Here is a 27,042-nt window from a genome sequence, read left to right on the forward strand (position 1 = left end):
GGAGTCTTTGCAGACTACAGCCCATGGAGAGACTGACCACAATCAGATCTTGGGCTCTGGGTGCCACAGCCTCAGACTTGACTAGGATCTTGACTCTGAGACCTTCAGACTCCTAACGGCCTGATCCCTTAAAGTGTATATTGATGATTCCATTGCTGCTCTGAAATCCCAAGCACCCTTCTGAAATCTATATGAAATTTGTTTTGCTCCTTAAGAAAATAAGTACATTTATCAATTTCAAATTTCCCTCTGATAAAATAGCTAATCATATTTGCTCTGAAGCATGATAAGACCGGTGACAATCAAGATACGTACGAGACATTGGTATGCTTCTCCATGACTGTATGAATTGCTTAAGGGAGTGTAGCAGAAGTTGGGTGTTGGTCATGGTGGAGTCGGGTGTCCCAGACCTGCCGCCAGGGAGCTGCGTAACATGGGGTGACTCACTTAATCTCCCTAAGATGCAATGTCCTTCTCTGTAAGAATTTCCAGTCTGAGTCTTTTACATATTGTTTCCAACTGTAGAGTCTACACATTAGGCAGAATGCACAAAAAGAAGAGAAGGGGGAGGAGACAGGGCATGCGTCTACCAGTGGAGCAAAGTCAGATAACGGCACCTCACGAGCAGACATGGTTTTCTGCTCCCAGCCGGGCAGCAGTGGCTGTCAGTCACGGCTGAGGTCTTTGATCAGCCATTTGTTGCCGCGTGTGTGAAATCAATGAATATTTAAGAACAGCGCAAAGTGAGCAGAGATGACAAGACGCGCCAACATGACGGTTCAGTCAATTAAATCCTTGTGCCAGCACAAACTGCCTGTGTTTAAGACTACAGCAGGGATAAGCCCAGATAGAGAATATATTCCCTGTCAACATTTCCAGTCAATATAAATAGGAAGGGTTTTCCAATTTGGGGCTTGCTGATACAAGCATCCTCAAAATATCGTTGAGAAGAACATATTAGCCGTCTAAATGAAGAAGTTTGCTAATGTTCTAGAACTTTCTGTCTTGGAGCAGAATTCTGTTTTCTTTATTTTCCTCAGTGTTAAGCACATCGTGTCACAGAAATGATTTTAGCATTAGGAGAAAGATATATATTTTAATTTTAATCCTTCTGGATCATTTCTTTTTTTAAGAAGTAAGAGTTAGCATGCAAAGAGCATAATTAAATTGAGCAATAAAGATCCTGATATTTTCATGCTTCTAGGAAACGAATATGTTATGTGATTTGCTGGCATTAAATCAATTCAATAAGCATTCTGTTTTTTTTTTTTTTTTTCCTATTTTTTGTTTACTTTGACTTCTATTACCCATATGATGCTCGGGAGTTCAGGATGGGTAGAAATGCTGAATTCTGAAGCATTCTGGTCCTCCACCATGCGAGGGGTTATCAGGTGGAGACAAGGCGAGATCATACCCTGAGATCCCCACGTGGTCCTGCTTCAAGGGGAGCAGTCAAAGGTAATTGTGGTTTTGCCTTATTATTATTTTTAAACTCACATAGACCACTGGTGGGACCAAAATGCATTTTCAGATTGTGAAACTGTAACTAAGGCCCCAAAGTCAAGCAGCTCAGCAGGATGTGGGCACGGCTTTGATCCGTCAGGAAGGAACTGATGAATATGCATCACTTCTGCCCATTATCTCAGTATACAAATGATCGATGCACGGGGCAAGGGTCTGTGTCCATCAGCGGTTAATGAAGCACTGGGGGAGAGCACACACACTTACTTAAGCTCAGGTTTCCGGGGCAAAGATTGGCCTGTAGACATTCCTGCCACTGTCTACAGGGTCAGGGCTGTGGGTCGTCATTACCAACGTGTATCGCCACTTAAAGAAGCAGGGCTGCACCCGCTCTGAAAGGCAGCCATGATAAACCACCCCTCCCTCAGTCTTCTGTTTTAACTCTATGTATAGTTCATTCTCTGGATTGAGATGGCTTCTGTTCGCCTTTGAAATTCACCACATGAAACTATTATTTGCATTTCAAGCGTAGGTTCAGGTGTCTGCAGCAGATCAAAGGCTCTTTGTACTAAACTCCAGCGTTTGAGCTCAGTCTAGAACACATTTGGTAGTCTGTCAGCATGTCCTAGAGCCAAAAGTACAGCCACAGAAACACCTGAGAACTCGAAAATGTTCATAACTATCAAGAGCCTTGCCTCCCAGGAAAGAAGCAACCAGTTTAGAAATTAAATTTTCCTCTTTCTGCGCAAGCTTAACCGCGAGTATGACTTTCTTCAGGGATTCTTAAAAATGTAGTAGCTGCGAGTTTGTAAGTAACTTAATTCCTACCTATGAGTTTTAATTACGATAAGGTAATAGCACAAAGCATGACGCGGTTGGTCAAATTCCCCAAAACCAGTTCCAACCTGGGAAAATGGTAGGAAAATATTAAGATAATTCTTCTCAAAATTAGAGGGTGAGTTTTGGAACCCCTCTGCCTCATGTTTGCATAGACTGACCCCGACTTTATTCCTGGTCCCCTAGGAGAGGACACTCACAATCTGCTTTGCTGTCCCTGTTCTTGACCCGGGTGCCGAGCAGCCCTGAGTACAGGGTCACCCAGGCTGCCTCCATCAATGGCACTTGACTCATTATTGTCCTGACGCAACAAACAGCACCTGAAAAAGTGCGTGCCTTTGGCCTAAAGAAGAGGTTGAGTGACTGGCTGCCTTTCTGTTTGTGACAGTCCATCTAGTCAAGGCTATGGTTTTTCCAGTGGTCATGTATGGATGTGAGAGTTGGACTATAAAGAAAGCTGAGCACCGAAGAATTGATGCTTTTGCACTGTGGTGTTGGAGAAGACTCTTGAGAGTCCCTTGGACTGCAAGGAGATCCAACCAGTCCATCCTAAAGGAGATCAGTCCTGGGTGTTCATTGGAAGGACTGATGTTGAAGCTGAAACTCCAATCCTTTGGCCACCTGATGCAAAGAGCTGACTCATTGGAAAAGACCCTGATGATGAGAAAGATTGAAGGCAGGAGGAGAAGGGGACGATGAGGATGAGATGGTTGGATGGCATCACCGACTCAATGGACATGAGTTTGAGTAAACTCCGGGAGTTGGTGATGGACAGGGAGGCCTGGTGTGCTGCGGTTCATGGGGTTGCAAAGAGTCAGACACGACTGAGTGACTAAACTGAACTGTTTGCAACATGAGTGTACATAAAATAAAAGAAGTACGTTTCAGTTTGCCCTGTGGCTGATAAGCATTAGTATGCACTTTTATGTATTTCTATTGAACCCTGAATATTCATCGGAAGGACTGTATCACACCTGAAGAGATTTTGCCAAAGATGGCTGTTACAGTGTTTCTCATGTCAAATACTCATCTCAGGAAGTCATGTTGACATTCCACCTGAGTGGTGGGGCATACATCCTCTCTCCTTGAACCCAGGCAGGAACCTCTGTGATGGACTTGACCAGCAGGTACAGGGCAGTGATGCAACAGGGCTTGCAAGGCTATGGTCATGAACATACCACACATGTCTGCCTTGTTCCCTTGAGAGGTTCCATCCGGGAACTCAGCCACCACGCGGTGAGGAAGCCCAGGCGACACGGAAGGGCCACTGCAGGTGTTCCCAGCCCCAGTCGGACCCACCGGGAAGATGCCTCCAGATCATGTCAGCCCCCAGCCTTCACATCTTTCCAGATAAGGACCAGATGACATGGAACTGGGACCAGCTGTTCCCTGTCCCCTGCTTAGATTCCTGACTCACAGGGTCCTTGAGCACAATGTATTTCTCATTCCAGCCACTAACCAGTGGGATAGTTTACTTTTCACTAACTATGCTTTAGGATTTTGTCCAGGGACAGAGAATTAAATGGCTCCGATGAAAGACTAAAAATATAGTTCTCAAATTTTTATGATAATGAATAACCTTCCAGACATTTATAACTTAGGTGAGTTTATTTACTTAGCCCCTGAATGGCCCAGCATGCTATATCAATGCATTTGTCCCTCCTCTACTCCCCAGAACAACAATCAACGTACGTAACAAGCAAGTTCATGCCATGAAATTTTAAGTGTCACTGGCAGAAACAGAGAGAGAGAAAGAGAACTAGGGAGATTTATCTTGTGAATATTCAAGTCATTTTACGTGGGCTTTTTTGGCATTCACACTTTGCTTTGTAATATGACCAGTATGGCATTTTGCTGTGTCTCTTATACCTCAGTGACCTGGTAATTTGTGAAGTCCATTGTCTGTTAGTGGCCGTGCATGAACTGGCCCTATTATGGTGCCTGGCCTTGAACTCAGACCGTCTGCATTGGAGAACATTCACTAAATGCACAACCAAGGGTCATGGGCATCCCAGCTCCCTGAGTCCTCAGGTCATCCTCAGATGGCTCTTTCCAGGGGTAACTGGACCATTTTCAAGGGTTTGCTACCTTTTGTGTCTCCATCCTGAACTCATTGCACAGTACCCTCATTATATTAAAATCTCCTTATGACCTTTGTAATCTGTACTCTTGTTACATTTTCCTATGTACCAGCACTATACCCAATAGATTTCATTTAAGACAAATAATCAAGACTACTTTATCATAGGAAAATCTAATGCTTATCTTTTAAGAAAAGAGGTTTAGGTTTAATCAAGACCTATACATCTAAGATTTATCGCTGTAAGTAGATACTTAATGTCTGTGTTTGGAAGGCACTAATTAACTTCTAATTAGTGGGGTCAACATCAGGAAATCAAAGGTACTTGATCCTCTGGGGATGTCTCTGTCTCTACCCTGACTAATCACCTGAGCTCCTCCTGGTCCCAGGAGGTAATAGGAGCAGCATGTCTCTAACTCTCTGAAATGATTTCTCCAAGTGTGGCAGAGTGACCCGGGTGGTTGGTAACTAGGGAGTTCCTACTAAGTTCCCCAGGCTGGTTCCCAGAGACCTGCATTTGCCAAGACTGTGAAATGACTCTTAGGCAAAATCTCCTTTGAGAAGTACCATTCTCCAGCTATTCAGGCATTTCCACTTTGACATTGTCAGGGTTCATCTGATACACCTTCACCCAGCGAGCTTTTTCTGTCCGTCACTGTGAGAAGGATGAAAATGCCCTGGAAGGAGTGACAGTAAGCCTTGCTCAGAGGACAACCATGATACTGGGCAGCTTGTCAGTAATTAAAAAGCTCTCAGTACGTCCTAAATCCATGCCCCCTTTTAAAGTTCATTCCTAAACTGAACATTGCAAAAAGTTTCTTCTCAAAAGAGATTGTAGTTGTCTCCAAGTACTATTTCTTGTGTAAGTCATACACATTTACCAAGAGTCCTTAGCTGTGACCCACAGACAGAAGGGGAAGGTAATCTGTCTCTCCATCATGTAATACAGGTTTAATAAAACCCACACCATCGTCATCTGGGTTATACATGAAGACATACATCATCACTTGTTTGCACATTTTGATGCTTCTTTAAGCACAGAATTCGCAACACTCTGCAACTTTTTTCCAGCCAATTTACAAATCGTTTTCATCCCTCATTTTATTATCCTACCCTGAGTCAACTTGTTCTTGTGGCACCATCAATCTGACTGACTGGTAGGGTTTCAGAGCGCAGTGTTTTAATTTATGCAGACATCTACCCCAAAGCATCTCAATCACTTACAGCGTGAAACAGGGGTGGTGTTAGATTTGCCAGGAAATGCTGCTTTTGTTATACATGTATATCTAAGGACAGGATCATTTATATCCCAGAAAGCCAGGCTGGTGACAGACAGGACTAATGTGTCAATGTCAGAAGAAAATTCGAGGCAAGAGATGGCAACCAAAGTCGGCCTCCGAAAGTACTTGGAATGCTATCTCGGAATGCCCTTCTGGGTAAAAGGTATGTGATATAATCACTGAATTATCAATCACTAATGAAGGTCTATCAAATAGAATACACTACGATCTTAATGTAAGAAAATCTTTGCACCTTGGGTCCAGATCTGGGGGTTTATGTTGCTTTCAGTCTTTTTCTAGTTTTATCATCACATCTGAACTACAATCCAGATTTCTGAGACAGAGCAATGTGCAGTGATCAAGGCTGACTGACATTTATAGTAAGTTCTTTGTCATCAGTGTTATAAAAAGCACCAAAGGGGTCCTTGGCTAAGAGGAGACTCTGCCTTGGGCCCGCCGGTGTAATAAACTGCACTCCACTATCTGCATTGTCCTTCTGAGTGAATTTGTTTCCCGGAAAGCATGGCCATAACATTTGGTGCATTGGCCGGGAAACTCCTCACTTTGAGGAGACAGGTCACATTTGAGGCCATCCCGAGGCTTTGTAGCTTGAATCTCCTAGAGAGGGGAAGGCGCCTCGCCCCTCTGGAAGGATTCTGCTTCTCAACGCCCGGACCTTTCACGTCAGCAGGTAGTGGACGGCAGCAGGGGAACTGAGAGCTGAGCCCACCAAGGCAGAGCGGACTTTAAGGGAGAACCTGTCTTGGACCATGTGATGTTCTGGCTCAGCTGTGCTGACCGGCAGGTGAAGACACACCGATCCCCCTTCTCCCTCTGGGATCTGGCAGGTATTATCCCTTGATCCATCACACCAGAGCGAAGAAGGCATACCACGCTGACCTGGAGGACGCCAAGTGGACCACCCAGAAGGACCCCACCGACCCACGGGAAACCAAGATCATTCTGAGGAGGAAGAAGAAAACGAGGTCCCGGACAAGCCCTCTACAGGATGGAGCTGGGTAAACGACTCCTGCTGTTTGGCCTCACCAATGCAATTCTGAACCTGACCACTGCTCCTGCACAGGACAACGTCTTCATCTTGTGGGTGAAATTCCACAACTCCTTCAACTGTTGGGTATGTGGGGCTATGCCCCTGTCAGTAATGAACGGACTCCCCTGCTGGGTATCGCTACTCCGTTCCTCTCTCACCAACCATAACCTTTCTTTGCTCTCCTGGTGTAAGAAGAAGCCATCAATGGGCCAGGGACATAGGGTTACATTTAACATGAACACCAGCCTTATGAAGATAACAAAGGCTTATACCTCATATATGAAACTTAAAGACGAAAAGGGCTCCCTTACAAAAGGGGGACAGGCCTCCCAGTACCTTGAGCAATACTACCAGGTCTGGGATGAATATTTCTGGATGATTCCTGAGAAAGGACAGTTGATTGCCCCTGCTACTATCTGCTGGGAACAAAAAGAACAGAAAGTTGGATTTGGAGACCGTCCCCTGGATCCAAAAGAATTGTTATTTGTGCCCTGAACAATGTAAACAAATCTTGGAATCAATCTGCTCAGTGGCCCAGTTCTGACTGGCCTGGAATCTGCTGGGTAGCTCCCAGTGGGACCCAGTGGCTCTGTGGGCTTAACTTATGGCCATGGTTACCAGTCGGCTGGGTGGGGCGTTGCACATTAGGATTTGCTTTCGCCCATGGCAGTATTAAGCCTAGCCTACACCAGCCTCCAGCAAACCTGCCTTATCTGCATGCAAGATGGACACGATCCGTGTTCCAATGGTATGACTATCTTGCTGCCTTGTTTGTACCCTCTGTAGGGACAACGGATATCATGGTTAAGGTAAAGGCCTTAACTAATTTCACTAAACAGGCGCTCTTAGACAGTACTAAAGCCATTCAAGCTTTGAACGAAGAACAGATTCAGATGAGGAAGGCAGTAATTCAAAATAGGATGGCATTAGACATACTCACAGCAGCCCAAGGAGGGACTTGCGCGAATGTTGTGTACATCCCTGACCTGTCTGAAAATGTATCTACTGCCTTGGAGGATATGCAAAATCAAGTGAAAGCCATGTCTAATGAACTGTTGTTATAGTAATCTTGATCATACTGCTTTGTGGGCCCTGCTTCCTACAATGCCTTGTGAATTTTGTAACCCAGAAGTTGATGGCATTCTCTCATGTGGGTAGCAGGAGGGCTAAGGTACAATATATCTCAAATGATGCTCGTTATGGAAACTAAGAGCATCAAGAGGGGGGATTGAAGAAGGAATTCATAGGGCCTGGACTCCATCTCAGGCCTGTCTATGCTGATCATGCTAGGCCACCTCTCCAGTGGACTCTGAACTCTGCTTAGCGCCTGTGGGAATGACAATGGAAGGATAAGACCCCCCCTCTGGGCAGGGGAATCTTGAAGATCACATCCAGGTTAAGAGAAAACAGACACTAATCACCCCTGCCTCCGGACAGTATCTATCAGAATGTAACTACAGGCTTATCGGTTATTAACTGGTTGGAATATAACCACAGGCTTATTGATTATTAACTGTTTGAACACATAACATGTGAATGATGGGGTTATTGTGATTGTATTTACCATTCCTTTGTAAGCCTCAAGGGATTTGGGCTGGTGGGTTTGGACAGGTACACATGGGGTATAAAAGATTTTCACAAATGCTGGTCGGGGTCCTTGGCTAAGAGGAGACTCTGCCTTGGGCCCGCCGGTGTAATAAACTGCACTCCACTAAAAAAAAAAAAAAAAAAAAAGCGCCAAAGGGATGCACTGGGGCCATAGCACCTGACACAAAACTGGACCCATTCAATACCTGTTATGTTTCAGACGTTATTTAGATAACTGAATATGATGCAGTTAAAACAAAAAGGAGAAAGAAAACAAAAGCAAAAAAAGTGAAGTCACTAAAAATTTAGCAACTTTCTTAAATCCAAAGAGTCACTTTCATTAAACTCGACTGCACTCTTTTCCCTTTGCATTTGGGCAGGTTCCATCCGCAAACCTGCGGATCTACTAGTTCACACTACTAGTATATGCAGGTTCGATCCCTGGGAAGATCCTCTGGAGGAGGAAATGGCAACCCACTCCAGCGTTCTTGCCTGGAGAATCCCATGGACCGAGGAGCCTGGGAGGCTACTGTGCATGGGGTCACAGAAGAGTCGGACATGACTGAAGGACTAAGCATGCACGGATTTTGATAAACAGGAAATCCTGTGCCCCCGAAGCCCTTCTGATATCATTGCTCCAGGGAAAAGGAGGGCAGACGCCACTTCCTGGAGGGCGGGGGGATTAGGGGAAGTGTCTGGATCACGTGGAAGAGATGTCCCTCCCTGCCGGCGGAAGTAGGACACGGAGCCAGGAGGAAAGGCCAGCGCTTGGCCACCTGTTTCCTCTCCCACAGGACACTCTGGCAAGTGGTAGCTTCTTAGACAGTTCCTAACAGCCGCACTTCTAGGAAACCTCAGAGTTATGGGACTTAGGCGAACTGCTTCTTCTGATGCAAAATTCGGAAAATGCCCGGCTCGTTTAGATGAGTATGTATTCCACCTGGAGCTGTGGAGAAGACAAAGGGTCAGTGAGCCCAGAGGGGCTGCACAGTGAAGGCCGGCCTGGCTGGGGCATGGGGGTGTCCAGGACCCAGAGAGAGAGCCCGTGAAGGCTGCGGGTCATTCTACCACAGCCCCGGGAGGGGCCCCGGTCAGAAGAGGGGGTGCCTGGCCGGAACCCGGACGACAGGAGCTGTGAGTCGGGCAGGCAGAGACGGTCACGCGAGCCGCTCAGGATGACCAAGAGCAGGCGCTCTGCTCCGCAAGAGCAGACAGGTGAAGTCACCACAGACTCACGACCCGACGCCGCCTCGCCACCTTCGAGCACCAGTCCCTCTGAGCGACCCCGGCGCGCCCAGCCCTCCGCCTGCACCCGCACCGCCCAGAGCGGAGCCCAGCCCGAGGGGGCGGGGCCCAGCCCGAGGGGGCGGGGCCCAGCCCGAGGGGGCGGGGCCCAGCCTGAGGGGGCGGGAACCCTGCCCAACCCGGAGAGAAATGCTTCAAACTGTGGACGGCAAGGGAAGTGACACCACTTGAGTCAACTAGATACGATCAGAAAGAGACTAAGCTTTAAGCTTGAAGTGGCTAAAAGTTCATTAAACCGAGTTTACTGAATTGGACTGACTAGGTCTGCCGCTGAGAGAAAATGGCAGCTTGTCAGAGGAAAGTGAGTTTCCACACCTTGGTGGTTGTCTTCCGGTTCAGACTTACCACACACATGCCCTCACTCAATCACACACATGGATATTTCAGCCCCACTTTGGGATTCCTATGTGTGGTATAAATCAGAAAGCAGTGACGTGCCTGCCTGGTGGCCTCTGGAACAAGCGGTGTGTGAAGAAGCAGCTTTCTAGTCTGAGGAGAGGAGTGGAAAAGGGCTAGTGTTGACTCAGGTAAATGTGGAGCTGTTTTTTCCACTTCAAATATTTTCCAGCTTCAAAGTATTAAATTATGGGCAGAAGGTATTTTGAAGTAAGACCTGTTGTTTAAATATTGTGTCAAAGAGCAAAATACTTGGGGAGGGAGTGAGGAGCAGGGATCCGGCACTGTGGGTCCTGCCTCGCCTCTGAGTTCTCTCTAGAAACTTCCCAGCTACTGCTCTTCCACCTACCTGTAGCTTTCACAGTTCTTTTCTCCCCTGTTTCAGGCCCTGAGGGCTTCTAAACTAATGCGCTGATTATACATCTGTTGCTTTGGCTTTGATTTTCCTCCCTCCTCCAAAATCATGAAGTGTCTGCTATCGGGTGATGAACCTGGCCAGTCCTGGAATTAAGATTTCATCACGATGGCTACAAAGCTGTGTGTCCAGCTGTGATCACTCATCTGAACTCCAGATCCCAGCCAGGGCCACAGAGGCCTCTCCTGAACCTGGTCAAGCAGCTTGCCATCCCCTGCTCCTTGGTTACCCTCAGCCAAAGTGCCCTAATTGAGCTCCTCCAAATGCTCACTGGCATCTCAAATTATCTTATTTGTTCATGTGTTCATTGTGTATCTATTTCTCCTCTCCTCTCTCAGACTCATTAGGAGGGTGATGTGGTATTTTAAGATAATTCTAAAATCCTGTTTTACGATCAAATTAAAGAAGCAAATATGAATGTAAGTTAACTGAAAGTCAGGGCTCATAAGGTTTGTCCTTCTGACCTAGAATGGTATTTAGAAAGGTTCTAAATAAATATCTGGTTACTAACCAGGTAGCTCAGTGGTTAAGAATCTGCCTGCCAATGCAGGAGATGCAGGTTCAATCCCTGGGTCAGGAAGATCCCCTGGAGGAGGAAATGGCAACCCACCACAGTATTCTTGCCTGGAGAATGCAATGGGCAGAAGAGCCTGGCGGGCTACAGTCCATGGGGTCACAAAGAATTAGGTACAACTTTACTACTGAGCAAGCACATGCAAATCACCACCCATATACAAGAGAGCCCACTTCACATTTGTACTGGGGCACAGTTTGGATACTGCAAATTCAATCCAAAGTTGAGTTCATGATGGTTCTCCACATTTTCATTCTGCCCAGTCTTCAGTCAAGGTCATCCTGATCTATCCAAAAGCTACATCCACACTCCTGAACATCATCTTACCTCCTATCTCTGTCCTGCCCCCACAAATTGATTGGTCAGTTTGTCCCTGTGGCTTCCAAGCTCTAGAACCCCCACGCCACCACTTCTCACATAGGTTTTTGGGATAGACTTCTTCCTAGGTGACCTCTGGGTGGACATGGTTCCACATAGTAGACATAATACTTACTTTTTAAAAGGAAAATAGGATTAAGATACCTCTTTAAAATTCCCTAGTGGCTTCCCATTGCTCCTGGAACACCACTAAGCATCTTCAGAAGACCCTGCAAAGCCCTGAATGAGGGTGCCCCTCCACCAGTAGCATTTCGTGGACACAGGCTGGCCATTCTACCCCAGCATCTTATGTTTTGCAAACCCCTCAAACACCTGTTGTGCTTTTTGAGGAGGTAGAACTCCATTCCGATACTTTTGACATTCCAAATTCCTAACAAGCTGCTAACTTGAGGGTTGTGAGTATGTACTCTTCTTACTGTTTCTTGACACAACCTGCTTAGCCATTGAAAAATAAATTGGTTTTCCATCCAACATGAAGCATTAATTAGAAATGTGTTCACTGGTTGAAAATATTCACATTTTAAAAGGGTATCACACAAATTTTGGCCACAACCCAGAGGTTCCTCATTTTCATTTATCCTGAATGATAAACTCTATCAACAAAAGGAAGTGTGTATACCAAACTGTAATTTTTTTCAGAAATGCAATTTATTTTTGAGATGACTTTAATCAAAAGAATAATTGCATTATTCACGAGCCATGTTCCATTAATTGGAAGAGTTGATCAATTACTACATAAGATAGCATCGCTTTTCAATGAAGAGAAAATGGTTTCCCTTTGCTGTTTCTTTCAACCACAATTATCACCCCCAAGTCAAGTGACTTACAACCCAGCAGCCAAGTTAATCATTTAAGGCTAGAAATCATTGAAAAGTCAACCAGAGCAAACATGTCTCCAAGAACAATAACAGCTGGAGAGTATGCTTTCAGGAAATTCAGAAATGCCTCTGCATCAGGATTTGGAGAAAGGTCATCGTTTTAATTAGTTTGGGTACAAACTGTTACATATCACTGGCTGTCTTTATGGGTACATAAAATTACCAGAGGTGGAACTTGGGGACCTGTTTAATAACAGGTTTCTGTGTAGTTCCTCAAACTTTACAAATATCTCATCATTAAGAAGCAGAAGTTAAAGAAAAACTCACCAGGAAGCTGATGTGATCTAAGACAGTCATAAAACTCTATTTTATGATCAAATAAAACATGCAAATGTCAAGAGCGTGGAGTTGTTTTTAAAGTGGTCCCTATCTTAATCTCTTGGGTTGTCTATGTACTGTTAAAAATCTATGTGTGACAATTCTTCCTTTATCCATGAATTCCTTGGTCTAGAAGATTCCAGGCATGTTTCAGTGGGTATAGAAAAACAGATGACTGAGGACTAAAGGGGATCCAAGGCTGAGTCCCCAGAACCCCAGGGCCGGCCTAGCACAGAAGCCACCCTGGAGTATATGTCTTTGCGTGTTTGTTGAATTCAATAGACACATGCCATGTATCTTTAGTGTCGCCTACATTGTACGAGGCTCAAAAAAAAGTGTAAGGTTCCTCAGAGAAGGAGACTTGGACCTCTATGATGGGAATGGAATTATATAGTTCTTTTTAACACATGCGACACAGCATAAATGCTGAGTGTTATATGCTATATCAGTGAGGGTACAGTTACACCTCAGTCCCCTTGAATAGGGCTTTCCTGGTGGCTCAGATGGTAAAGAATCTGCCTGTAATGTAGGAGACCCAGGTTCAGTCCTTGGGGTCTGGCAGATCCCCTGAAGAAAGGAATGGCTACTCACTCCAGTACTCTTGCCTGGAGTATCCCACAGACAGAGGAGCCTGGTGGGCTGCAGTCCATGGGGTCACAAAGAGTCAGACATGACTGAGCAACTAACACTTTCACTTTCATTTCACTTCTCCCTTGAATAATAAGTGCCATTTACTCACAGCCATATAAAGCAGAATCAACATTTGTGTACCTTACAGAGAATAGAGAACTCGGTGTAGCTGAAACCACAGTGTAGATTTGTCTGACGATTGCAGACCCAGAGAATGGAGGGACCGGCAGTCACGGGAGGGGAAGGGTAAACCGGGCCGCGAGTGACACGGTCTCTTTGTCAAAGCTGCCACGAGAGGGAATCACGGGGCTGTCTGTTCCTTCTGGAAGGTCAGTTCCCTTGGAGCTTGCAGAACAAGGTCAAGTGTGGACAGACATTGAGCTGGGTGTGGAGGAGGGGCAGGGAGGACTCTTGTTGGGGAAGGTCCTGGGTGGGGGTGGTGTTGCTAGAGTGACTAGGAAGACTCCTGGGCCAGGGCAGGTGAGGTGAGGCCACATAGGCCAAGGTCTGAAAGACGGGGTCTTTGAGGCCTGAGGTCAGATCCCAGCTCTGTGACCACGGGTTGTGTGACCTTGGCAGGTTCTGAGTTAGTCTCTCTAAGCCTCTGTTCCTCTTCTGGAAAGAAGTGAGGATTCAAGCACTGCGATGACTCAAACCCTGCTTAGTATCCACATTTACTTGGGTGCTAAGTATGGATAATGACAGATTAGAGGGTGAGATTGGTTAACAGTCTGTTATCTAAATCCATTTAGTAACAGAATTCATATAGCGGAGTTCAGGTAGGGTGCTCAGTCGCTCAGTCCTGTCTGACTCTTTGCAACCCCATGGACTGTGGCCTGCCAGGCTCCTCCGTCCATGGGATTCTCCCGGCAAGGATACTGGAGTGGGTTGTCATTTCCTTCTCCGGGGGATCTTCCCGACCCGAGGATGAGCCTGTGTCTCTCGTATGGGCAGGTGGATTCTTTGCCACTGTGTCACCTGGGTGGGGATGGTGCCAGTAATAAGAACGCTCTGTTAGAGCGCTTCTAACAATTGCATCAGACAATGGGTGTGAGTGGGACATAGCAAGGTCTCAAAAAGTGTTTCTGCTGCTGCCACAACTATAGTCCCAGATTATGTCATTAGCAGGATAGTGGACAGAGGGCATTACCATGTGACAACAAGCTGGTTTGCGTGATTTCAGGGGTAACGGTGGCCGAGCTCTCACGCAGGGGAATCACAGAATTGCACCAGCGTCTGGTCCAGGGGCCGCCATGGCTGCCATCTTGGGATGAACCAGATGGTCTTAGCGCTGGACCAGAGTGAGACGGGGAACCAGAGGCTCCTGCGACAGCTCAGGACTCCTGAGGGCTGGGGGTTATTACAGTCTTTATGGAACGTGAAAGGAGAGGGTGATTCTAAAAAAAAAAAATTTTCAAAGGAAAAATGGGGCTCAATAAAACTAAAAGGAATTTCTGTGAAGGCGAAAGACAAAAGGCTGAGGCTCTGCAAGGAAAAAGTGCTGGACTGGACACCCAGATAGGTACAGGATGTTTTCCCAAAGAGGGCTTGGCTGGGGAAAGAAGAAAATATAGATTGCATGTGGTCAGGGGGCCACACTTTCTCTGGCCTGCCTTCTCTCTCCAGCCCAACCCTTGACTCTGGCTGACTCTTCCTCACCCCCCAGGCCTAGATGGTGGGTGCGCCAGGCTCAGGCCTCAGACCCGTCTTTGCTCTGGGCTCACTACCTTCTGGATCTCATCTGTCCTTCATACCTGCACCAACCGCTGTCTGCTGCTCATGGCAACGCGTGATCTCATTCAGAGATCTCAGAATATCCACCTGCTTGCCCCTCATTTTGGCTCAAAAATTGAATCTCAAACTATAGGTTTTTTTTTCTTTTTACCCAAACCTGGTCTTCTCACATCTCTCCCTGTCTCAATGATCTGACACCCCGACCTTCCAGTTCCTCATGTCAGGTTCCCTGGTACCACCTGTGACTCTGCTGTTTATCTCACTGCAGGCATCTCACTGTATCCAGAAACTTCCTAGGCCCCTCCGTCACTGCCTCTGGTGGAACCACTGCCGCCTTTGATGTGGATTAGAATAGCTGACTTGAGTGGTCATGTGAATTCCATCCATAGACTGTTCTCAACACAGTTGTCTCTTAAGGCCGATGTAACTTCCTTGTTTAGGACCCTCAGCTCCTTCTCATCCTATTTAAAGGACAAGCTGAGAGCCTCATAAGGCCCAATAAGCTCCTCTGAACCCCATATCTGCTACCTCTGGTTGCCCGCTCTCAGATCTTCTCACGCATTCTACTCTGGCCACATTGAACTCACTGCTGTTTGTTCAAAGCACTCACAATGCTTGCTGCTACCTCAGGACATTGGCACTTGCTGTTCACTCCGCCTGGAAATCCCCTCCCCCAACATTTACATGGCTGCTCACCCCTTTGGATCTCCACTCAAATATCATCTCATACACACCTTCTGCGATGCCTTATATAACACAGGAATGCCCCTCTCCACCGCTACACAGCCCAGCCTCCATATCTGTTTTAGCTTGTCTCACAGCACTTGCCATCTCACTTACTGTATATTTCCTTCTTTATTAATTTATTGTCCATTTTTACTACCAAAGTGTAAGTGCTATGAGGGCAGAGACATTGCATTGTTGATGCCGTATCTTCAGGATCTAGAACAGTGTCTGAGAGATAAGTTTAAGTATTGAGCATACTTACGTGGTACAAACAAATAAGTTTTTAAAAAACAGAAGTATTGCATTTCCATGTGAAAGCATAATGAAAGAGCTACACAGAGGGAAAGTGGAAAATGTTGGCCAAAAAAGTCCTTCAGTAAGCCAAAAGAGCTGGAATAGAAAGCTTTAAAAAATGCAAACGGTAGAAGTTCTGAGGAGCAATGCGCTGCTTTGCAACGAAATTTAATCTGACAACACCTCTTTGGCTTGTGATACCCCAGATGGCAGATTGCTACTTCATCCATTAACTAGTACGTGCATCCGTTTGCCAATTCTAATTCATTCTAGTAGCTTCCGTAGTGACTGAAATGGGGGTTGGGTTTTGTTGCTTGTGAAGAAGTGATGGGTGGTGGTTTTGTTTGTCTTGAAACAACAGGGGGTGGGCTGGCTGGCGGTGGACAGGAACACACAGTGGTGGGGGGGATGGTCACCCTGGACTCTGGGAGTTGAACCCCAACTCCACTCCGAGATATGGACTTTGGCTAAGTCCCTAACCACTCCGTGCTTCTATAATGGGACGATGATTATGCAGGCTCATTGTTGTTGTGGTTCAGGGGCTAAGTCTTGTCCGACTCTTTGTGACCCCGTGGACTGCAGCACACCAGGCTTCCCTGTCCATCACCAACTCACAGAGTTTGTGCAAACTCATGTCCATTGAGGCAGTGATGCCATCTAACCATCTCATCCTCTGTCGTCCCCTTCTCCTCCTGCCTTCAATCTTTCCCAGCATGAGGGTCTTTTCCAATGAGTCAGCTCCTCACCTCAGGTGGCCAAAGTACTGGAGGTTTTAATTCCTTATTTGAAATCTTGGGTTTCAAAATTTTTCAAATTTTAGGAACACAGTTCAATGTATATACCATATACTATGTACCACCCATAGCAGGGTCTAATCTAACTCATGAATGTATCTGCACTGAAATACATGAATATCCATGTGTAGTGGGATAAAGTAAGGGTATAAATAGCATCACATAGGTGCACGAAAGGTTCTGCCATCAAAATGTTCGGGCCACACAAGTTTTGTCTCCAGATGAGTCAGAAATATTAGCTCTTATCTTCATGTTGGGTTAACATATTTAAAAAAGTAATAATTTTCATGAAAATGCAAATGACTCATTACTTATGATTTTAAGTAATACTATTCCACTGTATTTAGCTGGAGTCAAAATTGGTCTTTCTCCATTCTTTCTCTGCCTCCTTCTTTCTAGGAGATTCCACGCTCTCAGCGGCTGGCCCTGCGAGGAGAGGGCAGGTCGTGGAGAAGAGAAGCCGCCCAGAAGAGGGTGGTTAACAACAGCACGGAGCAGTGCCTGGGGTGGGGAAAACTGGCTCCAGAAGAATCCATCAGGCACCAGGGGACTCATTTTTGCTGTTGTTCAGCCCTTCAGTCACGTCTGACTCTGCGACCCCGTGGACTGTAGCACGCCAGGCTTCCCTGTCCTTCACTATCTCCTGCAGTTTGCTCAGACTCAGGTCCGTTGAGTTGGTGATGCTATCAATCATCTCATCTTCTGCTGCCCTCTTCTCCTTTTGCCTTCAGTCTTTCCCAGCATCAGGGTCTTTTTTCCAATGAGTTGGTTCTTCCCATCAGGTGGCCAAAGTATTGCAGCTTCAACTTCAATATCAGTCCTTCCAATGAATATTCAGGGTTGATTTCCTTTAGGATTGACTGGTTGGATCTCCTAGCTGTCTTCTCCAGCACCACAAATCTAAGCATCAATTCTTTGGCACTCAGCCTTCTTTATGGTCCAACTCTCACATCTGTATATGATTACTGGAAAAACTTTGAGTATACCGACCTTTGTCAGCAAAGTGTTGTTTCTGCTTTTTAGTATGCTGTCTGGTTTTGTCATAGCTTTCCTTCCAAGGGGCAAGCATCTTTTATTGGGGGGAACTAATCTCCCCCCCAACCAATAAGTTTAACAATCAAGTAAAAGTAGTGCTTACAGCAGTTATGCCAACACTTTTCATCTACAGGAGCCTCTTCCCAATGTTCACCCCATCATTACCCTCAAACCTCTCTCAAAACAGCTCTCAAATTCTTCCCCTGCCCCTGTAAGTCACCCCCTGGAAAGGGAGCTTCTCTGGGGCATGGCCCTCAGGAGCTGGAGGGTGGCTGGCTCGGCCTGGGTCTATCACCCACCGACTAGGATGTTTAAAGCAACCCCAGGAGCCCAGCAGGGGCGGAGCTACTAGCAGCTCCAACAGATGTGGTCTTTGCAGAGAAAGAAAAGAGATACAGCTCTTTGTCACGGTTTAAATTTCTCAGGTAGAGACAATCAGAGCAAAAGAAATGGAAGGTCCGACAGCTAAAGGAAAGCAGTGTAGAAGCAGCATTTAAGTGAAGAATGTTTGATTTGTTTCAATTGTCAACAGAGAGTAAAGTGGCTTCTTTCAGGCTTTCTAAATGGCCAGGCTATTGCCTGAGTACAGCGAGGCTATTCAAGAAATTGTGGCTTTATTTATAGTTACGACCACTTCTAAGAGCTAGTATCCTTCAAGATACAGCCTAACACCAAAGCTAGATGGGGGAAAAAAAAGCCTGGAGTAGAAAATCACATTGTGACTGGTCAAAACAAAGGCACTTGGGATAACTTTCATGTGTCAAAACCTACAGAAAAACTGGATTGTCCATAAATTGGCAGATGGATCTTTTCCAAACACTGAGGCAATTTTCTGGGTTTTAAAACAAGTCAGTTAATTTAAAATAAAACTTTCAGTAAAATGGTTGAAGAAAATTTCTTTCAGCTTATTGTAATAAAAAAAACAAAAAATGACTTTAAAATCCATGAACTCATAAAAAAAAAGGGGGGGGTTCAGTTACATAACCATGAAACATTCTGATGTATTTTCTAAACAATGAGAACATATTCAAAGAAAGCTTTACTACTTTCATTTTTATGTTCCTAAGTCTGAGCTCTTATCTTCGCTGCTGAAAAGGCTGAAAAGGTTCTCAGGGTGGACAGACCAGGTACTCGAGGCTGACATGTAAGGAGGCATCGAATGTGTCTACCACACAAGATCTGCATATGTAGATCTTCAAAAGGAAAGGTTACCTGGGCTTCCTTGGTGGCTCAGTGGTTAAGAATCTGCCTATCAATGTGGGAGACACAGGTTCAATCCCTGGTCTAGAAAGATCCCACTGGCTGCAGAAATCAACTAGGAGTCTGTGCTCTAGAGCCTGAGAGCCACAGCTGCTGAAGCCCGAGTCTCTAGAGCCCATGCTCTGAGACCAGAGGCACTACCGCAACGAGAAACCCTAGTGAGAGAAGGCCCTGCTCACCGCAACTAGAAAAAAGCCCTCACAGCAGGGAAGACCCAGCACAGCCATAAATAAATACATAATTTTTTTTAAAGGCAAGGTTTCCCTACTGATTTTCTCATATTGTCTTGACTGCTTGACTGTTTGGTATCTAGACATTTCCATATGGAAGCATGAGATAGTTGACACCCTCCACCTTCACCAATCTGATCGCCTTGCTCTTCCTTCATGCGTCTTCACCCTAGCATCAACATTCCAGCTGGGCACAGAGACTCATCTAGAACTCCTCTTTCTTTCTCTCAACTTCTGCTAGGTTACCAACTCTGTTCTACAGCAAATAGTCTCTTGGCTTTTGGTCTCATTAATGCTTCAGATCAAAGTGGACATTTGACCTACAACAATGATGTTTAAATACTTCCCAGGGGGTGCAGGGTTAAAGAATCTGCCTGCCAAGCAGGGAACATGGGTTCAATCCCTGGGCTGAGAAGATCCCCCAGAGGAGGAAATGGCAACCCACTCCAGTATTCTTGCCTGGAGAATCCCATGGACAGAGGAGCCTGGTGGGCTACAGTTCATGGGGTCACAAAGAGCTGGACACGACTGAGCAGGTAAGCAATAGCAGAACTTGTGGAAGAACCTTTTCATCAAATTAAGTCTGACATAGACATCCAATGTGAACAGTGAAATGAAGAGGCTGCTTCTGCCTCGCCTTCACCCTTTTGCCAGCCTCCCAGCAGCATCACCACCGGTTCTGCATTGTAAAGGTCCCCTATCTCCTCTCCCTGGCCCGGCTTCTGCCACTCTGGAGCAGGGAAGCTCCAACTGCTTGGGTTTGATCCCTGTAGGGCTAGTAAGCCGCCCAGCTGGGATCAGACAGCAGACTTGTGACCTCTTTTCATCTGTCTTTTCAACTGTGAAGTGGGGAACAAGCAATGATGCCTCTTTTGAGACCCTCCATAGGGTCTTTGAGTCTTCCAGCACTCCCATAGCACTTTTTTTTCTTTTCCAGGAACAACAGATGGGGTCTACCATTATTGAATTTAAGTAAAGGACTGAGGAGATCAATGTGATGTTGTGACAAAGAAAGACTACGTGTGAAGTTGGCAGTCTTCCTTTGAAAAAGTCTGACTTTTCCAGAAATGTCCTTTATATTTGTCTGTGCTTTGTATTTTGGGATTTTCTTAAAGAAAAAAAAAAACACGCCCCTCGTTGTTCTGAATAATACAGGAGGACTTGATGGCATGCTAGCGCGGGTCCATCATTCCTGCCTTGAAGGAGTTAGAACGCTCTTTCCCGTCCCACCAGATACACTTTGAAATGGCCCAAGGATCTTGCTGGGAGAGGCTCAGGAGCAGATAACTGACGCTCTTTATACCACCAGCCCCGCTTCCACACCCTGTGGACTGAGCCAGCCGTGGGGCAGTGACCCGTGCATGCCATCTGAGGGCTCACAACTTCTATGAGAGAGCAGGCTAGGTGGGTAAGAAGCAGAATTTACTCTGTGCTGCATTTTATGGGGAGGGAGAAGACAGTGAATGAGCCCTGTTGGCCTGCGTCTGTCGTGTGTGCCGAAATGTCTGTTTCCTTAGGATCAGTATCTGTCTGGTCACAGAGAAACGGCAACTCCAGGTCCTCAGGGGGCCCCTGGGAAGCTTATGGGAGCTTCTGGTCTGAGCTTTTCCAAGCCCAGATCAACCTGCCATAGAGAAAAGCATCAGGAAAAGTTAGCCACACAAAATACAACTGCTGGTCGCTGCGCACCCTGGCCTCGGCTTCCCTGCGGTCTCCTGGCAGGACAGGCGTGTGTCTGCATGTCCCACAGGCTTTGCACAGTCATCTCATCCCCTCTTCCCTTTTCTCTCCCACAGGGGCCCTGCCTGCAAGGTTTTCTCCACTCCCTTACTTGAGTTGATTTTTTTTTCTACCTGAACTCTCCACCATCATTAGATGGTTTCCTAATGGCAGCACCTAAGAGCTCCTTCTGCTCAAGGGCTGGTCCTCTTAATCCCGGTATCCCTAATAGCTTGCCTGGTCCCAAGCATGTAATATGTGCCTGTTGTTCAGCTGCTAAGTCGTGTCCAGCTCTTTGAGATCCCACGGACTGCGGCATGCTAGGCTTCCCTGTCCTTCACTATCTCCCAGACTTGGCTCAAGTTCATGTCCATGGAGTCGGTGATGCCATCCAACCATCTCATCCTGTGCCACTCCTTTCTCCTTTTACCCTCAGTCTTGCCCAGCATCAGGGTCTTTTTCAATGAGTTGGCTCTTTGCATCAGGTGGCCAAAGTATGGGAGTTTCAGCTTCAACATCACTCCTTCTAATGAATATATAGGGTTTATTTCCTTTAGGATGGACTGGTTTGATCTCCTTGCTGTCCAAGGGACTCTCAAGGGTCTTCTCCAGCACCATATGTGTTGACTAAATTGATGACTGAATGAGCAGTATGATTTAAATTTTATTTTAGTTAACAAAAAGAGAAGAGGTAATGACATAGGAATATCAATAGTTAGTTAAATCCATGGATAATTCTTGTTATATATTTAAACTTTTCTTCATTTCTCAAATTTTGTATTACATCAATAATTAGAGAAAATGAATGTAGGAGTAAGGAAAAACCATGACAATTTATTTATGCCCCAGTGCAGAGAATCAAGTACTGTTAAGTTCTGGTGTTAGGGTTTCCTCGTAAGTGTTATGGGCACTTACTGCTTCCTGTATGAATGTATGAGTAAGTGTAATACAAATTGCTTATGGAAATTTTTGAATTTGATTTACATTTTCTTAATTTATTCTGACCTAATTCATTAGCCTTAGTTTTTCATGCATCTCACAGTTATAAGTCCTGCTCATTCAGCTGGGAATAAATCTTTGGTACTACATATGTGGACACTTATTAAAATGCATCAATATCATCCTATCTTTCAACCAAGACTTTTAGCCGAGAAATAAGACCCTTTGTCTTAAAGAAATCAGGTTTGTCGTTTACACAAAAAGAGGCATCAGAACAACTGGCAATTTCAATTTCATTATCAAAAATCAGAGCCCCATGAAACTTGGTATAAATCTAACCTGAGAATTAAAAAATAGAAAGAAAAGCTCTGACATGCTTTTAAATATACTGCAAAATTGCTCACTTACTAAAAATATGAACAACAATGAACAAGGTTCATGAGTACTAGAAAAAATGATCTATAGATACCATAAATTAGTCACTTCCTGTTTCTACATCAGGGCATGTTATGTTGATAAAGGTGACTGAAAGAAGGTAAACCACATGGACACTCCAGGTGTTAATAAATGAAAGCTCCATGCATTCTTGTCTGCTTATGTACTCAGGCTCTGACAACTCTTAGTAAATTTTCTCTCTTAAATTTTTAAGAGTCTATGCAGGAGGGCCCATGGTAATGAGAGCTGTGATGGTTTTTTCTGTAGAGGCCCATGATGTAAGGAAAACACATATTCTTCTTACAACTGCTTGGCACACAGAACATGAGCAACAGGGATTAATTAAATCACTGACGGTTGTGTGGCTCCATAACCAGGGCTCAGTAGGCAGAAGCAGGAAGGTTCTGAGAAAGCTGTGGTGGTGACTGTGACCTCTGTTAGTAGATCAGTTCTCCAGCCTTCCTCACCTGGACTGGTGTCTGTGACGAAGACCCCCTCCCAGCTTCACAGTGGCCCCTCTGTTGATTGCTTGTACAGTGATGGGTCTGCTTCCTTGCCTACCTGTTCTGCACACACCTGTCAGCCTCCCCTCCTCCACGCCTTGCCCAAGTGCCTCTCCTGCACCCAGATCAACAGCAGGGCTTGAAGCCCCACTTTCAAAAAATGACTATTCCTTGGGTTTCACTGTGAAACTTTTATTCACATTGGGGTCACCTTGCCCATATTCATGTCCTGGTCTGGTCAAGCCAGTTCTCAAAGCAGAGTTGAGGTGGGGGGTAGAAAATGAAAGGAGATGGTTAGTTTCCTGTGGCTGTTCTAACAAGAGAACTGCAAACTGGGGGGCTGACAATAAAAGAAATCCATTTTCTCTCAGTTCCAGAGGACAGAAATCCCAGAGCCAGGGGCAGGCAGGGCCCTTTCCTTCTGCAGTCAGACAGAACCTGATCCACGCCTCCCTCCGCGCTCCCGGAGGTCACCAGCAGTCCGTGGCTTGCAGCTGCATCACTCTGGTCTCTGCTCCATCTTCAGGGGCCCTCTCCTCTCTGTGTCTGTGTCTCCTCTTCCACGGATGTCAATCTGGATGGATCTGGGCCTGCCCTCCTCCAGAATGACCTCATCTTAATCTGACTACATCTGCAAAGACTCTGTTTACAAATAAGGTCAAGTTGGCAGGTGTTTGAGGGGGCACAATTCAACTCAGAACAGGACTTTTTTTCTTTCTAAGGTATCTAGGAATTTTGGTTTCTGAGGATGCAGAAACCTAATGCTGGGTGTAAGGAGGGAGACTAGGGGTGCTCTGTGTTTGAAGGAACAACTGCATCCTCCGTGCTTTACTGCCGTTTTCGATGCTTCATTTCTGACCCCAGATCTGTGGGTCAGATCTTTTCCTACAAGAAGCAGTTCTCCAGTCCTCTGCTGATACCAACTCTGTGTCCTACAATTCAATTTTCGAACCCTCCACGGATTCAGGGCTCAGTCCCACAGATCAACCCTGCCCCCCGTCCCCCCTGCAACCCCCTCCGAACCTCAGGTGTCAATAGTAAAGTCCAGGTTGTCACCTGTGCTTCTGACCAACTGGTTATAAACTGGAAGTTCCCAGGACTTCCTCCTTGGGGTTAATCATTCGGCTTGCAAAGCTCAGGAACACAGTTTCCTAAGTAGGTTATACATTCAGGAGCAGGCGGATGGGAGAAATTGACTGGGTGAGGTCTGGGGGAAGGGGCTCAGAGCTTCCTGTCCTCTCTGGGCGAGTGGCCCTCCCAGCACCTCCACATGCTCAGGCAACCTGGAAGCTCTCAGGACCCCATACTTGAGGATTTTTATGGAGGCTTTTTATGGAGGCACAATTGCTTAAATTATTGGCCTTTGGTGAGTCATCCAACCTGGAATCCCTCTATCATCCCTGGACTGAAAATTCTGACCATCTAATCACATGATCCCATGGCTGGTTTCCCTGGCAACCAGCATCCTTACAGAGGTTCTCTAGGGGCTTTCCAAAAATAATCTCATTAACATAAATCAGGTGTGGTTGAAAGGGTTTGTTATGAATATCAAAGGACACTCCTTCACCTTTATCCCCTGGAACTATTTCAGGAACGTGGGACTAAAGACCAAATCCTATAACAAAGGATGCTCTCAAAGCTCTTATCATTTGGTAAACCCCTAGGGCTTTAGGAGCTGTGTGCCCAGAAGGGGACAAAGATCAAATGCTGATTTCTTATTACAAATCACAATATCTTACACTGTGCCTGAGTGTAGTAGAAGGGGAAGTTGTCATGCAAGGGCTTGTGTTTTACTTGCAGAAACATAATAAGCTAAGACAACCTGGCTGATTTTCAATAAATCTCTAAAAAATGAGCAACAGCACACTCCCTCTTTAAGTACAGTAATGAGGCTGACACTACCAGTCTAAAAGAAAAATGCCTCCCAATAGCATCCCTTCCAGGGGAGCAGAGGCTACAGTGCTTTGCACTGAAATGAGAGCAGCTTAGGGGTTTCCCAGGTGGCTCAGCGGTAAACAATCCACCTACAAACGCAGAAGACGCTGTAGATGCAGGTTTTACCCCTGAATCGGGAAGATCCCTGGAGAAGCAAATGGCAACCAGTTCACTCCCATATTCTTGCCTGGAGAATCCCATGGACAGAGGAGCCTGGTGCGCTACAGTCCGTGGTGTCCCAGGCAGTCAGACACGCGCTAGAGCAGCTCAGACCCACCCCAGCAGCCCGCCAACCTGCAGGAGCATCTTGAAGACCACAGAGCCTCCTGGCGCTTCCTGTTACTGCGTTTTAATGCTTCACATATCAATAACTTGAGTGGGTTATATATGGATTTAACCTTTTCAATATTCCAAGTATGACTGACTGGCCGGTCTAGTTCCTCCCTTGCTTGTAATTTTAGTAAACCGGAGAGAAGTGAGCTGGCCCACTGATAAAAAGAACAGTAGAAAGAGCAAAGTCATAAAGCCAGCAGTCGTTCAGAGACCATATTAAGGGGTTATACTTTTGATATCTCCCAGTTTTTTTTCCTTTCTGGAGCAAGTGATCATAAACCGAAAAGAGAAGAGACGAGAAGTAATGACCGAAATCAACAATGCTGCTGGTTTTCTCAGTTAATGTTATTATTCAATCCCTCAGTGGTCCTGATCACTGTTTGCTATCCTCTTCAATCATTTTGTTTTAGAAACATGTTTGTCTCAGTCAGATTTAGTAGAAACTTTTATATAAATTCCTGTTACGCCACAGTATAACCCACGGTTTTCAAAATTACGGTGAAATCTCATGAGCTCTGAAGAAATCCCCTTTGCTGGGCTCAGCCCACTCAGCTCCTTTGTGTGAGCAGCCACGAATGGATCAGGCCAAGCCGAGTTCAGCTATCAATCACAGTTACTCAAATAAAGTCAACCGCACCAGCAGATTATTCAACCTGCAGGTTATACGAATAACAAATGACAATTCTAACATCTAGGAAGCATAGTCTGATTTCTCATGAAAGATGCGTGGAGGCAGATAATGATTTCTATACCAAGTGTATAAGTGGCATTATGATTCTGTTTTTAAAAAAAGTCAACACCATTAAATAGCCATACGTATATTTTTAAAATGCTAATGCTAGGTGATAAACAACTCTTCACAGCCATGTAACTGTCTAAACAAAACTGCAATTGTAAATAATGTATTGATTTGTTTCTCAGTAATTAGTTTTAACAAGCTTTCCCTTTAACTATGCTCCAGGAGACAGAGAAGGCTGTCGTCCACGGGGTCACAAAGAGTTGGAACACAACTTAGCAACTAAACAATAACAACAACACACACTATGGAATGCTACTGTTAATCCTCAAGATATCATAGAGCATTATCAACTTTAAAAAATTCTAAAAGAAATAAGGCCTTTCCTGTACTAATCTGGTAGCAATTTATTTCACAAGAACCCTTGAGCGTCTGGCCTATTCCAGAGTCATCCAAAATTTAAATTATTAAGTGAAATGTTTCAATAAATTTCCTACCCATCAGGCATAAAGTTATAATGTCAGTGGAATATGCCTTCCTTAAAAGGATCTAGATTATCACTGATTAGCTCTTTCATAACTATAAATTAATGGGTTGATGAACCATACAAAGAACCCCTACTATATAACTTCACTCATTACTCATTCGTTTGAAATATAGTTCTGGGGTGCTATCCACTTGGCCTGGCTTTCTGGGTGATACAAGCCCGAAGGAAATCAAGACAAGTGTCTGCCCTCCTGGCACTTTTATTCCAGAGGTTAAGACAAAAAACCATGATGAGGATGCTAGGAACCACCACGTAAGTAAGTAAATGTAAGTTCCATGGTGATAAATGCTGTGGAGTGAAGGCTATCAGAAGTCCTCAGAGAAGACCATGGGAGCAGAATGTGAGTCATTCAGAAGTTGGGAAAGAATTCCAGACAGAAGGGGCAGAGGCGCTGAGACCCTGAGGGCCAAGCGTACTTGACGATTAGAGAAATGGCGTGGCTGCCGTGGGAAGAACGGCGTGAGGAGGTCAGACCACCCTGCTAATGGCTTAGCAGGGGCCAGGCCACACTGGCCTTGGATCATGCTGTCTGCTGGATTTGCTGATGGGCAGCACCAGTGATGCTGAATGGCATCAAGATGACTTGGAAGTGAAGCTTTTGGCCTGAGCGATGGGGTGTTTGGGGCTTCCCA

The 27,042-nt window shown here is 45.6% G+C and overlaps 1 protein-coding gene across 7 annotated transcripts in view; it reads right to left on the reverse strand.

The window, feature by feature from the left end:
- PRKN (parkin RBR E3 ubiquitin protein ligase) overlaps window positions 1-27,042 on the reverse strand; it is a 1,211,540-nt gene that overhangs the window by 295,263 nt on the left and 889,235 nt on the right. The gene's annotated exons all lie outside the window — the stretch shown is intronic.

This window comes from Cervus canadensis, chromosome 33 (genome assembly GCF_019320065.1).
Source record: "Cervus canadensis isolate Bull #8, Minnesota chromosome 33, ASM1932006v1, whole genome shotgun sequence".
In the NCBI taxonomy this organism is placed as follows: domain Eukaryota; kingdom Metazoa; phylum Chordata; class Mammalia; order Artiodactyla; family Cervidae; genus Cervus; species Cervus canadensis.